Here is a 12,886-nt window from a genome sequence, read left to right on the forward strand (position 1 = left end):
CTGAGCAACAAGGTATCTGAAACGGAGAATGCTTCATTGTTTGGCTCCATGATAGACCTCTGCCCTGATAGACCTCTGTGATCCTGGCTGCCACAGAAGCCGTGTGGGCATCCGTGGTCCCTGTTGATGCTGGAGAACATGTTGATGCCCATGGTCCGTGTTGCTGCTTGTTGATATGGATAAGGAAGTTTTTTGGCTGCAGACTCACAAATGAGAATGGAGACTTGTGTGACAACCTCCCTCTCCTCACAAAAAACCAAACCAAACCAAAACAAACAAACAAACAAACAAACAAACAAACAAACAAACAAAAAACAGTCCAGCCAAGAAGCTATAGAAGAGAGTCCTCAAAATTTGTGATAGATGCTGATGTGTAGCTCCTCACAGCTGACGTCTTCTGGTGGGGATGGGGAAGGATTCAGTTTTCTTTAAGGGCTGGTCACTGGGAGTTTGGCCATGCTCAAAAGAGTATATGGGGAACACAAATTAGACTTGGTGGATTTTTTTTCTTTTGGGGGCAGGAGTGTGGGGGGGTACAAGGGTAGAAGGGTGGACCTAGGGGGAATGGGAAGCAAGTGTGATTGGATGCATTGCATGAAATTCCCAAATAATCAATAAAAAATATTATGTTGGGGGAAAAATAAAACACCACCAAAAAAGAAAAAAAAAGAAGAAAGAAAAAGGAACAAAAGACAGAAAAACAATGCTATGAGCTGTTTACTGTGTCTGAGGATTTGGAGAGGCAGCCTCAGCAGGCCCTGACATCAAAACACAGCAAATAAAAAACAGAAGACGCCATTAGTACAAATACCACAGCTGAGTAGTAGGTAGCATCATTTTCTTGATTTTCCCCCCAAAGCTTTGCATAAAAGATCACAATTTTTGCATTTTAAATTGTAGCCTGTATTGGTCACATGCTCTGGCCTAGTGCGGCTACGACTCTCCTAATAGAGGAGTTCATATGTGTGCCCCATGCCTCACTTGGAACAGAATTGAAAATCTTTGTCTAGAGAAGGGCTCATATGCATAAGTACAAAACCTTATTCATTAATAATAAACCCAATGGAGACTTTTAATCATGTTTTAAAGAGCTGCCATTTCAAAGTAACCCAGTGGAACCAAAGCCTTTATTATTTAAGAGATGTTTTTATGCCAAGACCATTGATATCACACTTTGGAAGTGAATTAATGATGGGCTAGCATAAGCCAGACAAACAAAGCAATGTCAAGGACAGTCCCCCACTGGAGAAGGGTGTGCAGGGTGGTATTAAATGGGATTCCTGTCTCAACCACACATGTTGTAGCTCTGAACTCTGGTTCCCCTTTCATCTCTGGGGTTGTCCTGCCAAAAAGAAACAGAGAGTTACTCATAACACCGAGGCTCATGATATGTTATTTTTATTATATTTTATTTGTGTGTGTGTGTGTGTGTGTGTGTGTGTGTGTGTATAAAACATGCTAAAAATGTATAGGTCAGAGGACAACTTGTGGGATGAGTTCTCTCCTCCTACCATGTGGGGTTTGGGGGACTAACTTAAGAGCTTTTTCCGCATTAGCCATCTCACTGGCTTACTTATTATTATCAGTTCCATTTCCAGGTTGATTCTCTCATAGGCGCTGACTGAGAACTCCTTGCCTAACACCCGTGAATGGGGCCAGAAGCAGCAGGTGGCTGGGATGGGCACAGATTCGGCATTGGACCTGAAACAACAACAAAGCCATGAATACAGAACGTTCTTAATTATGAGGCGCTTTAGACCCTGGTTCCTGGGCTCGCTGCACCAGCCGAGTCTGAATCACTGAGTGAGCTGAGCTTTTGGAAGCAGAGCACATGCTTTCAAAGTCAGTGCTGCCTCCTTGGAGCTCAGGGTATCCTAGTGCAGCACAGTGGCCAGAAAGCAGCGCCAAGAGTCCACTGGTGCCCAAGAGTCTACTGGTCACGTTGGAAAAGCTCCGTCAGGCCATCTAGTTCAAAGCAGCCCTTCTCAGCTCTGAACGCTTGGGGCTGACCTTGCTGACCATAGTCTGTGCCTGAGGGCTCTACTTTGGCCCTCTACCCTTTTAGCAGGATAAATGGTGGACAATATGGAATGGCAGGACATCATTTCAGAAAATGATATTCTCATCTCTCTCATTTGCAGGTGGACATCGGAAGGCAAGGAGAGGGAGACCTGAAGAAGAGTTCATCCACTCTGCTCAGGAGTTTGTTGCTGGCACCAAGCTACCCAAGGGCCCACACACCATCTGTTCACAACAGTCATCTTCAGGAGTTCACAGCAGCTTTACTCCCTAAGGAGAGTAAGAGACGACATAGAATTGCCAACCTTTTCATTTTGCCATGTGAAAATTCCATTTACTCTCGTCACTTACACACACACACACACACACACACACACACACACACACACACACTCAATGGATACTTAACTACTTTCTTGTTAATTCATTATTGTAAACATTCTTATTTATTCATTGCTTAGTGAAAATGTGGTTCAGGTTACTAGAAATAATTATGACTATTTTTGAGTACTTACTAGGCACCCAGCTCTTCTGTTCACTGTTTATCTTCATTCTTTCTATTTAAGTCCTTGGCCTGCTCTTTTCAGCCTCTTACAACAATGACAAACTATCATTTCCATCAACTCGGACCTGGCCATAGTGTCTTGCTTAGAGCTTTTTGTTTTGTTTTGTTTTTTGTTTTTTGTTTTTTGAGACAGGGTTTCTCTGTGTAGTTTTGCGCCTTTCCTGAAACTTACTTGGTAGCCCAGGCTGGCCTCAAACTTACAGAGATCTGCCTAGCTCTGCCTCCCGAGTGCTGAGATTAAAGGAGTGTGCCACCACCGCCCGGCTGCTTAGAGCTTTTGTTGATAAAGATATGAGGATTAAGCAAGCTCTGCTTGAAAGAGCATCTGTCTGTGATTAATAGAGATGCCTGAATGGGAATGAAGGCTGGAAGTGGTGGGTAGTAAGGATGAGTTTTGCATACTTCTCATCTCTCTACAGAAAGGTTCCGAATCATCTAAGTAGATGGGGCTCTCTACAGCCTAGCTTCCATGCCTTTACACCCTCTCCTGACCCTCCCTGCTAGCATATCCTCACTGTAATGGGCACATAAATTTCCTAGCTTTACATGTCTTTGCAGCCTAGCTTTACTTGCCTTTGATGGCTTGCTCTCCACACCCTCATGTGACCCTCCCTATCAGCAGCTCCTCATTGTAATGGGCACATGATTTCTCACAGACTCTTGATGAACTCCAGGTTCTTGTGTAGTAGTCAAGAGTAAGGTCTAAACCTTTACATTTAGATCAAGCTTCTAGAAGCTGCTGGTCAGACGCCTACACTGAATAGTGAGTTCCATGTCACACCATCCACTCCCTGAACCTGCTGAGTGTTTGTAACATTTGTTAGTAGGAGCTGCCATCTACTTCTCACCAGGCACCAGGCCCTTTGCTAGGTAGGCGTTGTGCCTGACAACAAGCCCTTAGGTAAATAATATCATCATTCTCTTTTATAAACGAATAAAACCAGACTCAGGGGTAAATAATATTTTTAAGACTAGATAACTGCACTGAACTTGAGCCTAGTACTGAAGCACCCCAATTCCTGACCATTAAGTTGGAGGACTGGCAAGTTCAGAACCATGTGGGAACACAATAGCAATTCAGTCTCAGGCCCTGCTGGAACTCACAGAATCATAATCTACATTTATAAAAGTCTTGAATAAATCATGTGTTCTTAAAAAATGTAAACCACTACTTGAGAACTCCAGGAATCCATATTTTCACAAGTTAGTTTTTCAAACATAGGAAGTCTTGAATAACAATTTTTATCGCATTATTCCCTTCAAGGACTGTTTTCCTTTTTATAATATTCCTGAGTCTTGACCCGAGAAGGTTGACCCTAAGGACACTTTTACTAGGTTTCCAGGGAAAATTTTGGCTGACCAGAAACAGTCAACACAAAATAAAGCTGGCACTGACTAAAACTGCAGGCGCTAGAACTTATTAGACATGAAATCGAGGCCACGTCACACCGTCACACTGGACCCTGCAAGGCTTGGTAGAAATAATCAACATGAAATAAAACTGTCAACAGTTAAAATTGCACATGGCAAAATTTAGACAAAAAATGATGGAAGAATCCAGACTTCTTAACTAAAAACCAGCAAAACTGGCTCTGGCAACAATGAACTTATAAGGAGTAGTGTCCTTCAAAAAGAAGCTCATGGAGCGGAAGCTGCATCTAGACTAGCGTGAGCGACAGAAGGGAAGTGGGGTGAGGGCAGGAACTGGCCTCCAGCTCATCCGCTGCTCTAGCCCCCACATCTAGGGCAGTTCCTTCAGACACAGAACAGCTCTGTGTTGCGCAAGATCTTAATTTAACATTGACACAGGAAACAGCATGATATTCAAAGCTAGAAACAAAGTAAAAATAGAAAAAATATTGAAGAAGCTTCAATATGTGTAACAGACTTTTAAAAAGTAAAATGACTTCATAGGCTTGGATCCATAAAATCCCCCTTTCTCCAAGAAAAGCTTGTCAGAGATGAAGGTCAGGGCAGTGGATTTGGATTCAAGCTCACAAATCCAAGTCCATATGGACTAAAACAGAGGGGACAGACACTTCACCTGCTTCATCAAGGACAAAGTCGAATTAGTTGCTAAAGACAATATTGCTCCTTCTGATAGCAACTCTTAAATTTCTTACATGCCAAACTAAAATTTGACATCCTGAATTGGGCATTAGCTGATCCAAAGCAGGATCTTTTGTTATACTCTTATTATTTTTGACCCAAACACATGTTGATGCCTTTGTATAGTCTGTCAAAAGTCATCAAAGCTGAAAGTCTTCTGATATTGTTAGAGAAATTATATTATAGTATAGCTAAGGAAAATCCCAAGTTACCAAACTGTTACTCAATTGACAATATACAGTAGTAAAGATAATATATAAAATAAACATTACATCATTAGTTATATAGAAAGTTGTCTTTAAAAAAGTCTTATCAACCTTCTCTATTGTCTTAAGTTATTATTGTTATTATTCTCTCTCTCTCTCTCTCTCTCTCTCTCTCTCTGTGTGTGTGTGTGTGTGTGTGTGTGTGTGTGTGTGTGTGTGTGTGTGTGTTTATGTGTGATGCATGCCCTGGAGCTGGGTGCTGGGAACTGAACTCTGGTCCTCTGCAAGAGCAGTGTAGGCTCTTAATCCCCCAAGCAGAAACTTCCTTTTATTTGTATTATTGAAAACTGTTTTAAAAATCACCTAAACAAAAAGAATTTAGGTAAGAAATATTCAATATGAAGTCAAACTATTCATAGTCAAACTGTATGTTAGAATTAGTTTTGATTAAAATTGATGCAAGAATTTTAACTTCTTTCAGAACTTAGTTCTGAATGAGTGGACTCTGGAAATTGGACTTCGTGGAGATTTTCTTTTAAGTAGCACAACAAAATCTATACTCATAATATCTCTAATTTGCACTGTGCACACAGAACAAGACTCTTGATTGATTAGTTCAGAAGTCATTCTAGGATATCCTGAAGAATTGGCTCTGAAGAAACAAAATCTGATCAAAACAAAAAAAGAGAGGAGAAACTGGAAAAGTTTTAACTGCCTTGTTTAGAAAATGGTCCCTAAGTCTCTTTGTTAGTGAAAATTCAGCGGTGTGGTTCCATTTATCTGGTAAGTATTTATTAGGCACCAATTATGATTATGTCCCAGTCTGTAAAGAATATAGATGGTCAATAGGATACAGTCATCCATAAAGGACACTATTGGTGAAATTATTAAGGCCACTCCACGTAGTTAAAAGGGAGGTTTATTTTGTGGGGTAACTTACAAATGAAGGGATAGGTTGTGCGGTCTGGCAAAGGTATGGCACAGTCCGGCGGTGTTCTCTGGAGAACTCCAGCATCCAGGATCCCAGAACCAAGAGAGCCCTCTCCTCTCCATCCTGGGTCTTCTGCTTCCTCCCTCAGCCCTGCCTTGTGGGCGTGACCATTACTGAAGCCTCAATGGGGGTTGGAACTTCCAGGCCAATGCTGGGATGGCTACCCACTACATCTCCCCCTTTTGTCTAAATAAGAAGGTTCTAACTTAATACAAGACTGTATACAAAGAAATGGTAAGTTACCCCACAAAATAAACCTCCCTTTTAACTACGTGGAGTGGCCTTAATAATTTCACCAATATCTGGCGCCCAACGTGGGGCAAGAGTTTCCACCTAAAACCTGACAAAAAAGATTCTAAAACAGAGCTAAAAACAGCTTCCTAGTTGTCTCTCTCAAGTTGGCAGCCTGCTGGCTTGAGCTATTATGGCGGGTTCCTGGCATGTGCGTCTGACCTACAGTGTGGCAGGAATGAGGAGTCTACAAGCTGCTGCATGGTAGAGTTAGCCTTTGCTAGTTAAAAAAAAAAAAAGTTTCTGGGCTATGCACTACTTTGATAGAACTGCTTCTGATAGTTGATGGTACACATGGCTCCAGACCCAGAACTGGCAGTAAACTGTACCACCGTCATGTTGGGAAACTGAGGTGGGTGGAGCCAGCAGCCACAGTGGTGTTTCAGTCTTACAAAGATGGATATTACACAGAGAATCTGGTTTATGTTGTCTTTGGGATTTTTAACTACAGAAAAACATTTGATCGTAAAAACTGTTGAGTTAAACAAATATGTAAATTTTAAAGGTACCTTGACTTCAAAATTTGGTTATAAGGATGTGTTGCTTTGGAAAAGAGTCTCTGCTTTTGTTTCCACAGAAAGCCAGAGGCTATGGATTTGTTCCAGATTAAGATACATCAGTTTTGATCAGCCAAGACTACCTGAACGGTCTCTGATGACACCATGGCCCAGATGATCCAACATCCAGAATGGTATCAAGGCAACTGGCTCAGAGGTTTACCCTCACAGACTACTCCATTATCCTAAAATTTTCTTTGTGTCCCTATAAGATACAGCACCCCCCCTCCAACAGGAAGTAGTAAGAGAGAGACCACCTGCCATGGCCATGACTAGGAACATGTAAGGTACTGGTAAGCCACAAGCCACGTGGCAAAGTATAGATTAATAAAAATGGGCTAAATATAAGAGTAAGAGCAAGACAATGGTAGGCCTGAGCTAATGGCCAAGCAGTTTAAATAATATAAATTTGTGTGTTTATTTTACAAATGGGTTGTTGGACTGACAGGGCTTGGTAGCACCTGGAGAGAAGCTCTCCAACTACAGGACATCACACTCTAGTTGGAATTATTCCCCACCTAAGTGTTCAATTTTATAGTACACATATCCACTGGGTCAAAAGTCATGTCTTCTATGTTTCTTAATTATTGCGGGTAGGATGGTGGAGTGGAGTTATCGTGAGCCTTTAAAAGGTTTAAATTTTCTGATTTGCTATTTAAAGCTTTTAGAACATGCCCTGTAAAGACATAGATACATATCAAAGAGCCATATCTTAAAATGGTCCTTAAGCTAATCTATAATAGAGAAAGTTAGCAAATACCCCTGAAGTATGAGGGAGCCTTTAAACTACGTAACACCCTCTTAATGGCCACTGGATATTTTCCAGAACTGACTGACACCAGTGTTTATTCTGATTTACATTTGCATGGATAAAATTTAATGTTTCCCAGACTCCCTAGCAGTTTCAGAAGTTGGTACCTTGTGTGTCTCTGTGGTATTGCCTTGGGTGACAGGGCCTAACTTGTGTGTCTCTGCGGTATTGCCTTGGGTGACAGGGCCTAACTTGTGTGTCTCTGCGGTATTGCCTTGGGTGACAGGCCTAACTTGTGTGTCTCTGCGGTATTGCCTGGGTGACAGGACAGGGCCTAACTTGTGTGTCTCTGTGGTATTGCCTTGGGTGACAGGGCCTAACTTGTGTGTCTCTGTGGTATTGCCTTGGGTGACAGGGCCTAACTTGTGTGTCTCTCTGGTATTGCCTTGGGTGACAGGGCCTAACTTGTGTGTCTCTGCGGTATTGCCTTGGGTGACAGGGCCTAACTTGTGTGTCTCTGCGGTATTGCCTTGGGTGACAGGGCCTAACTTGTGTGTCTCTGCGGTATTGCCTTGGGTGACAGGGCCTAACTTGTGTGTCTCTGCGGTATTGCCTTGGGTGACAGGGCCTAACTTGTGTGTCTCTCTGGTATTACCTTGGGTGACAGGGCCTAACTTGTGTGTCTCTGTGGTATTGCCTTGGGTGACAGGGCCTAACTTGTGTGTCTCTCTGGTATTACCTTGGGTGACAGGGCCTAACTTGTGTGTCTCTGTGGTATTGCCTTGGGTGACAGGGCCTAACTTGTGTGTCTCTGTGGTATTGCCTTGGGTGACAGGGCCTAACTTGTGTGTCTCTATGGTATTGCCTTGGGTGACAGGGCCTAACTTGTGTGTCTCTGCGGTATTGCCTTGGGTGAGAGGGCCTAACTTGTGTGTCTCTGTGGTATTGCCTTGGGTGACAGGGCCTAACTTGTGTGTCTCTGTGGTATTGCCTTGGGTGACAGGGCCTAGAAAACACAGTCTTCTCCTGCTGCTATTTCACTGCCAGGATTCCAGCTGCCATAGTTCTGTCAAAGGTTCAGGTCAGAGCAAGAGGCTGGAAAAAATGTGCTTCAGTGACAGCTTGTTGTGCTGGAAGCTCAAGACTGGAGGACATAAGGATGAGAGAAGGAAGTGGGAGATGTATGCACAGCCTCAGGAAAGTACAAAACTCCCTGTCTTTCCTGAATTCATTCATTCTACAAATAGATGTTGAGTAGCCACTGTCTCCAAATATTGTTTGCGATGATGAAGGTTCATTTCAACAATCCCATCGTGTGTGTGTGTGTGTGTGTGTGTGTGTGTGTGTGTGTGTGTGTGATGCCATCTGTGTCCAGAAGAGGGCAACAGATCCCCTAGAGCTGATGTTAAAGGAAGTTGTGAACACATTGGGAACCGAACTCTGGTCCTCTTGTTTTTAACAGACAGACCTTTGGTTTTCAATGTGTCTTCTGGATGTTCCATGTGCCATGTGTCATCTGTTTGTGGGAAACAGTTGTCAACTTCATTTACATTTTTATACAATATTAGGATTGATATTTGAATTATAGCAAAAATTTTGTTTTTTGAGACAAGATCTCACTGTATACTTTAGATTGGCCTTTCTACATGCCTTAGCCACCTTAGTGATGGGTTCCAGGTGTACATCACTGTGCTTAGCTTATCACAAGAACATTTGCTTAGGAATATGAAATGGGCTCCTGTATCACTGAATTCATGTCAGTCATTCCTCAATAAGCAGCGGCTTGTTTGAGGTGCTAAGACTTGGGTGACAGAAGCCTGAGGAGCTCGTGCCACAGTGAGAGACCCGGTGAGGATGGCAGCGGTCTCCACAGAATCCACCAAGCAATCTGGTGGGGATTCGGAGTGTCTCTGACCCAGTCCAGGAAGTCAGGAACGGCAGCGCCCCAGTCTCAAGAGAAGTCTTTAATTACAAAGCAGTTTAGAAAGCTTAGATTATCTACTCAGTTTTAAAATTTGCCAATCCTTAGGAGTTGTTTCTGATTCTTTAACAGATCAAGGGTATGATTTATAAAAGGAATTAAGAATAATAGTGTATCATAAATGAAGTCAGAATTTCATAACAATGTAATGTTCTCCAATCCATCCTGCTACGAGATTGTGCATAGATAAAAGATAAATTCTAAATGCAAAGTCAGATGATGGAGTTAATGTAGCAGAACATGGAAGGTTCAATTACATGGCTTCAACTGCCACACTGCAGCTCACAACTAAGAGATGAATATGTGTAGAACATTTGTACATGGTCAATGAAAACTATCTGAAAAGATTATAAAATCTTCTTGCATTCCTAAATGCTCAAGTGTGTACAGTTGAATTGGTTTATAACACCCCAAAATAACAACCCAATATAGCAAACCAATGTGCATTGAATACAGAAGTGAAGGGCAGACTCCAGCTGTCTTCACTAAGCCAGACATTAAATTTGAAACTACATAAAGTGATTCCACTATGTTTTTGAAAATACGGTTACTTTGTTATTTATTTTAATATAATATCTAAATCTAAAATTAAAAGATTACTATTTTAGAAAATTCTCAGTTTCTTAGTCAGGCATGATAAATGTGCTATTTACACTCCACACAAAGTAGGCTTTAAGTTTCTGATTATTTTTAAGAATATAAAAGATCCTCACACCACTACACAAGGCTATAAACTTACAATGGAATGATTCTGCATTTTACTAACAAGTCTTTGAGGAAGTCCCTCTGACCATTTCCATTTTGCTTCCCTCTTCTGTATGAAAACTCTACCTCTACACATTGTCAAATATAGACTGGATCGCCACAGTCCACCATCCCATCCCAACTGAAGCCCATCTTCTTTGAAGAGAACACTTGCATCTCTGTGATAGACATTTATGGAGTGTCCTCTGGGTCTGAATCTTTCTAGAAGGTGAGGATCCAATGATGATAATGGCTATCTTATCTCTGCCTCATGGAGTTCATGGTCTGCCAAGAGAAAGTCATGGGCAATGTTTACTTTATGCCCGGATTTGACCATTTTATATGTGGTGTCTCTACTTCTTATCTCAGCCATGCTTTGAGGTTAATGTGAATATCCTGGTTTTCTATAGAAAGAAACTTAGACCCGGAGAAGTTGAGAAATGTGCCTGTACTCATAGTAATGGGTGCTCTATGTTCCTTCCCAACAGCCCACCCTGCTGTCATCACCAGTGCTGTGCAACCATCACTGAATTTGGTGTGCCTGGCTTCAAATACAAGCTAGATTGTGTGGCTGTACATAGAGGAGTGCTGGGGACCACAATACACTCTGATGTTTGTTCCTGGACTGCCTCTTATTAGCTGATGACTAACTGATGAACCACTCAGCTTCCTTTGCTTCTAATAAACTCCAGGATATAATTACACATCACAGCTCCTAAAGAATCAGATTGAGCTGGGTATGGTGGCAGGCACCTATAATTTAACACTTGGGGTCGAGGCAAGAGGATCAGAAGTTCAAGGCTACATTTGACTATATAGTATGCTCAGGGACAGTCTGGTTACATGAGACTCTACCTTGGGGGGTCCGGGGGAACTAGGAGAAAAAAGAAAAAAATTAAAAATACAGAAACCACATTGAAACTTTTTCTTTCTTTCTATTCTTTAAGTGTGCTGTTTCTTCCAGGGTCTTTTGTTGAAGGATCACTAACTTCAGGCTTTGGGTCACTGTGTCTTTCTGGAACACCTTGCAAACAGTCGTCTGTGTACTTTCCAGAAGTTAGGAAATGACTGCAATACACACACTCTCAGCTAATACACTTGACCACATGCCCTCTCCATTGTAAGTTTGTTGATAGACTGACACCAGGTAGAGATTTGATATAACCACATATTTTATTTTGATATGTACCAAAGCATCTTATTTTATCTTGAAAATAAGTACTCTTAACTCTGCTGGCAGAAGTCCTGCACAAAGGAGTAGATAAATATGCATCTGTAAACCCAGTCCAGTAAATATGAGTGTATGTGTAGGCATATGTGGCTTGAAAGAAAATGGCCTCCAAAGGGAGTGGCGCTATTCGGAGGTGTGTCTTTGTTGGAGTGGGTATCCTTGTTGGAGGAAGTGTGTCACTATGGAAGTGGACTTTGAGGTTTCCAATGCTCAGGATACCACCCAGTGAGTCAGTCAACTTCTTTTTGCCTGCAAGAAGTATGACATTCAGCTATTCTTCCAGAACCTCCTCTGCCTGTACACCACCATGCTCCCCATGATGATGATAATGGACTGAACCTCAGAAACTGTAAGTGAGCCACCCCAATTAAATGTTTTCATCCTAAGAGTGGCCGTGGTCATGGTGTCTCTTCACAGTGATAGAAACCCAAACTAAAACAGCATACATCAGTTTCTTGCTTCCATCCACACCAAGTAATAAATAAAATATTAGTAAACCCATCTTTTCTACAAGCTGTGGTAGCAGTGGACCAGTTAAGGGAGAGATGGCAAACTGGCAACAGCCTTTCATGGACTGCTTCCATTGGACCAGTCATAGGAGATAGAATTTCCTAAGTTGTCATCACCTCTGAAGAGGAGAAACAGTAGCATGCTATCATGTGTTGGTCACATCTCACCATGCTTAGCTCTGCCTTTGGGCACAATGTTGAATGTATAAGTTGATATCCCCTAATCCCCTGACCACCCCCCGATTTGGTTCCCCTAAGCCTCATAGATGAATGTAACCACAGGTCTCAACCACTGTTTGCAGTCGCGAAGTTTTTCCAGGTCTTGAGTTTTTGTTGTGTCAAATTCAGGGGAAGCACAGGAACACATGTCCCCAGACAGCTTTAGTGTCAAGGAATTTGCTGTGAAAAGGACCCATCTCCATTACAACAGAACTGTTTATTTTTTTAATTAACAAAGGATAAGGTAGCCCACTGGGGAAGTTTGGCTTGCAACTCTAGAATTTAAATATGTATGACAAGTGGGGACTTAAAATGATCATAGACTAGTTCAATTCTGGGAGGACATGGAGATTCTGTGGGGGCAGTTAATCCATCTATGGCTGCCTTTGGAAGGAGTCATTCTGTACCAGGATATAGGCTTTAAATAGCTCGCCAGGTACGCTGAACTGGCAGGTACAATGCACTCTTTAGAATGCCTTGGTATCCACCCTTATCCTTTGATTTTATTTTTTTCTCTCCATACAACAAAGGAACCTTATTGTCTTACTTAATCCTTCACATGGAGACTTCAAGACACAGTCCATGTTTTGATTTAGGAAGAAAGAGTCCCCAGTGCCAGGCTTGGGAATTCTGGGTTGGGTGATTTATACCCTAGCCGGACTTGGGTTAGACTGCTTGCAATATTTCTTTTATTTTCCCTGCTAGCAGGTCTA

At 42.1% G+C, this 12,886-nt stretch overlaps 1 long non-coding RNA gene across 1 annotated transcript in view; it reads right to left on the reverse strand.

The window, feature by feature from the left end:
• Nucleotides 1–1,118: 1,118 nt before the first annotated feature.
• Nucleotides 1,119–12,886, reverse strand: part of LOC118587827 — a 49,465-nt gene continuing 37,697 nt past the window's right edge. The window contains exons 2-3 of the long non-coding RNA XR_004945474.1: nucleotides 1,574–1,701; nucleotides 1,119–1,342 (exon numbers count right to left, since the gene is read on the reverse strand). This is a non-coding gene — a long non-coding RNA (uncharacterized LOC118587827). The remainder of the gene's footprint in view (nucleotides 1,343–1,573; nucleotides 1,702–12,886) is intronic.

The sequence above is a fragment of the Onychomys torridus genome, chromosome 7, assembly GCF_903995425.1.
Source record: "Onychomys torridus chromosome 7, mOncTor1.1, whole genome shotgun sequence".
NCBI lineage: Eukaryota > Metazoa > Chordata > Mammalia > Rodentia > Cricetidae > Onychomys > Onychomys torridus.